Source organism: Adiantum capillus-veneris, chromosome 12 (assembly GCF_014529385.1).
Source record: "Adiantum capillus-veneris isolate H3 chromosome 12, ASM1452938v2, whole genome shotgun sequence".
NCBI classification, from domain to species: Eukaryota; Viridiplantae; Streptophyta; class Polypodiopsida; order Polypodiales; family Pteridaceae; genus Adiantum; species Adiantum capillus-veneris.
The window spans coordinates 24,251,315-24,255,691 of record NC_140942.1 but is presented as its reverse complement, the minus strand read 5'-3'; the positions used below and the strand labels follow the sequence as shown (position 1 = coordinate 24,255,691).

The window sequence follows — 4,377 nt, the reverse complement described above, 5'->3', positions numbered from 1 at the left end:
CGGAACCGTTGAACTTGTCAAACTTTGATGCCATAATGGAATCTTGTGGTTGCTTGTTTAGGATTGCTGCAATTTCGACCAAAAACCTTGAAAGCCTTGTCTACCTACTACAAGTACCGAGCATCAAGCATCGGCAAGCACCTCGGGGTGTGAAGTCCCGTTTGCTTAAATCCCCTTGTGTCAAATAAGGTGGACACTTGAAATTAAGTGTGAAATCAAGCAAAAATAAATAAAATGGTGAATTCTGCAGCAAAACACTGCCGACAGCGTGGATGACAGAGTTGTTTGTAGCAGGCGGTATGATGCGAGTTGGTTGCCAAACATGTGACGAAAAATCATTCTCAGGCTAGGGCAATGTTGTTGATTCCATCTTTGTGCGTTTTGATGCAGGTCGTCGTGATGGTGCCCCCTTCTCCAAGCGGCCGCTTCCGCCAAGCTTCTCAAGCACAAGCCTCAAAGACTCTGATACCATGTGATGAGTTTAGGCTATGGAGGCATGGCAAGATGCTGTGGTGCATTAGACCAGAGAGAGAGAGAGAGAGAGAGAGAGAGAGAGAGAGAGAGAGAGAGAGAGAGAGAGAGAGAGAGAGAGAGAGAGAGAGATTTGGTAGAGTAGAAAAAAAACAACGCTACTCTTTGATTGATCATGCTTTCTTAAAACCTTACAATGTATATAAAGCCAAAAGAGGCCATGCAAACTTGAGTTGCAACTGACTCTTACACCTACATGCTATAAGGGAGTTTCCCACAGGCTAGACACCATTACCGGGCTTGCATACCCAACATTAGGTACTTGACCATGCAGTAATTCTGGCATTTTTTTTTTCTGTCCCATGCCCCGTTTTTTTGCAGGTTTAGGGTGCTCTAAAAGCTATCACAATCCTCATTGATCATGTACCACCTGAGGTCATGACACCAACGAAGTGAGTGAGAATTCTCACTCACTCAGCAATTTTACTTCCATGGAAAGCATGATAACTTTGCATTAACTTTAAGATAATTGTTTGACTGATTTAAAAAACTATGACATTGTTGACATTGTATTCTTGTCTCTTAACAACACTTAAAAGAGTCTAAATTGGGAGATGACATTGCAAATCTTGTATGTGAAGGTACAAAAAGGCAAGGCTAGAGTAGGATGTAGCTTCAAAACTTCAAGAGATAGAAAATGGCAAACCTGCTAGAGTAATTTGCAGCTTCAAAACTTCAGGAGTTACAAAATGGCAGTACTACTGCGTGCTAGAGTAAGTTGTACTTTAGTAAACCTGCCAAAAAAACTATTAAGTAGATTTTCCTTGTAGTGTTTGTCGAAGTTTTCTAGTCGAACTCGCTTTGTGCTTGTTGTCGAGCGCTTCTGAGTTTTTCCATTCGTAGTTCCCTTCTAAGAGCATGGTAGGTTTGTTCTATGTGTAGCGGTCGAAGGAGTAAACCTTGTGTGGACCCTTGCTCCCAAAGTACAACTTGCAATCCTTTTTCAAAAAGAGTTTGTTGTGCATCCCATGCCTTTTTGAACTCTTTAGCCTGAGCCGCATCCTCTTTCTGTTGTTTTCGTGTTGCCTTATCTGTAAGAGTTTGCCTTCGCTTTTGCTCCTTCTCTACCTTTTTTTGCTCCTTTGCTTTTGCTATCTCATCTTTTTGGGCATTCTTGGCCTTCATAGTGTCGATATACTACAATGAAGTGAGTATGAGACTATTGGTGTAGTCAACTACACCCTCTCGAGGTGCTCTTTGAGCTGAAGCTTATCTCATTGGGACTTGCAATAGGTTAATGATACAACCCTTCTCTGTAAAATCCTTTTGGCTACCTTTGTTATGCCCATTCTCGTTGTTGTATCTCCTAATTTGATGGGTTGGCAATTGTTTTCCCTCTTTCGCATTGCTTGTTGTATCTTGTACATCGTTTGGATAGTGTAGTGCAATGGGTATGTTACCATTTTTTGCAACTGCATCTTGCATGTGAAGCTCTGAACTATAATCTTCTTCTTGTAGCTAATCCATGAAGCTAACTGTTTGAGAAGTCTCATGTGATCGATCCTCCGGGGCTGTAATGTGGCTTGTGTCGACTAGGTACCCTTATTGAATGTATTCATGTTGACCACCTCCATCTTGAGCACTACCAGCTGTTCTTGGTTCGCCATGATGTTCAAATCTTCTTTGATGTATGGCGTATTCGGAATCGAGACAAATTTTCCTCCTCGATTGTTTCCTCCTCGTTTACCATTTCTTCTCTCTGTACTAATGTACATGCATGGCATGCCATAAAATTTGTAGGCTGTGTTGTCTAGAGCCTAGATTCCTATTGTCCTGAATCCTGCCTTGATGTTTTGCTCATTCAAAGATAGTTATATTGCTTTTGATGCAATGGCTGCGAGCTCTCTCTTGCTTGCTTGAGAAGAAGTTGTTTGGTGCTGCCAAGCTTGTCTTTGTTTTTGGAAATTTACCTTCAAAGACTTAAAAAAATAGAGACATCCAAGGGTTGCAATTTGTGTGAAGTGTGGGATGGTAAGGTAAGAATGTCGATGCCGGCATGACAGGCTTTGCTTACAACTGCCAGTGACACGTGACTACCATGACCATCTAAAATGAGCAAATGTTGATTTTGCAATTCCACGTCGTGACCTATGCATTTTTTGAAATGCTCAATCCAAGCCTGAAATAATTTTCCGGTCATCCATGCTTTTTTTTGCATTGCCATGGATGCGCCTTCTTCACAGTCTTCAATGTAGTTGCCAATCATACGACTGCCTTGAATATGTAGAAAGAGGGAATGACTTGTCCGACTCCATGACACAACACAAGACAGTGAGCCACTCCCTTGAGTCACACGTGAGGCCATACATTGATCGTGTACCTTTCCTTGCGAGAATCTTCATTCCCTTATCTCGTGATCCTTGAAATCCTATCTCATCAGCATTCCATATGTTGGTAGGTGGATACCTATTTTCTAAGTAAAGCTTCTCTAAGTTCTCATAGAGACTTTTGACTATATCTGGGTAAAACCTTGTAGCTCTCGATTGATCCAAACCTTCACAAACTCAAAATACAAGCTCCGGATGTCGCTTTTGAAAACCATCCCACCAACTCCTTCCTGGAATAACGTTGGTGAATAGTGTTTCCCATGTTTGACAATTTTTTGCAACTTTCAACTTTACATCTACTATAGCTACCCCATAACCTAAATGAGACTTTTTGAATATCCACTCTAGCAGCAAAGCTTCTTCTTCTTCCGAGAGGATCGAGCTTCTTCCCAATTGATTATTGCAGACTTACTCATCCCATACAACATGGAGCATTTGTGCATCGAGAGACCTTGGTCACGAGCACAGAGAGCTTTGGGCATGTCTTGAGCTGTCCATGAAAGAGTGGTACGCCTTTTTGGTTGTGATGGTTGTGTAGCTTCTATCTCCTTTGTTTGCTTGTCATCTATTGACTGTGTTGGAGTGGTTGATGCTGGAGGTGAGGTTTGGGAAATGTTGCCTTTGTTTGAAGCGCCAGAGGTGGTGTTTTATTGATTTTAGAGTGAAACTTCCTCTTTCTCCTGCTGCTTTGAGCATGTTGTACTAATGGTGATGTAAGTGTGGTTTTCCTTGATGATGATGTTTGGGCATGGCTGTTGGTTCGTGTGCCTCTTACCATTCTGTTTGTTTTAAAACAAAAGTTATTATGTCAGAGTCAAACAAGCTGCCTTTATACATTACATTGAAAAATAATGAAAATGATTATGATTAAAAACACGGTTGTTAGCTTACCTTTTAGAGTTAACTCAAGAAAGAATTTAGTCCTAACTCTTTGAGAAGATGTGAATAGTCTCTCACCGAAAACTTTTCCTTAGGAGACAGGGGAGAAGTGCGCTTGGGACTTGTAGCTCGCTTCTCGATTAAGGTTGATGAGCAGAAAGTTGTTGTTGATGAGGAAGCCTTTGCATTGAGCTTTGTAGAGGAAAATTGGCATCACATGTATGCGTCCACAACAGCATACACGTCCCGCATGCTTGTGAATTAATAGAGAAGTGCAGAGTAAGTTTTCAAGTTGTGGATGTCTATTTAACAAACAACCCTTACACTCACAGGGTGCTACTGAAGCCATAAGTTGTCATAGAATAAAGCTTGTAGAAGCATGCCAGGTATGTATAGCAGGTTTACTCCTTGAGAGTGTTGGTGTGTGTAGCAGGTGTACTACTTGTGAGTGCTGGTTTGTGGAGCAGGTGTAGATCTTGTGGGTGCTGGTTGTTGGCAATGAGTGTATTGCTGAGCAGGAGGTGTAAAATGTGAGGGCTGGTTGCTGGAGGTGAGTGTATTACTGGCAGTGTGAGGTCTTGTGCCAGGACAGTTTGCTGGACTAAATACACAGCTTGAGTTCATTTGAGCTATTTCTTAG

At 41.7% G+C, this 4,377-nt stretch overlaps 1 pseudogene; it reads right to left on the bottom strand.

Moving 5' to 3' along the window:
• Nucleotides 1-1,317: 1,317 nt before the first annotated feature.
• On the bottom strand, nucleotides 1,318-3,636 carry LOC147445461 (uncharacterized; annotated as a pseudogene).
• Between the last annotated feature and the right edge of the window lie 741 nt (nucleotides 3,637-4,377).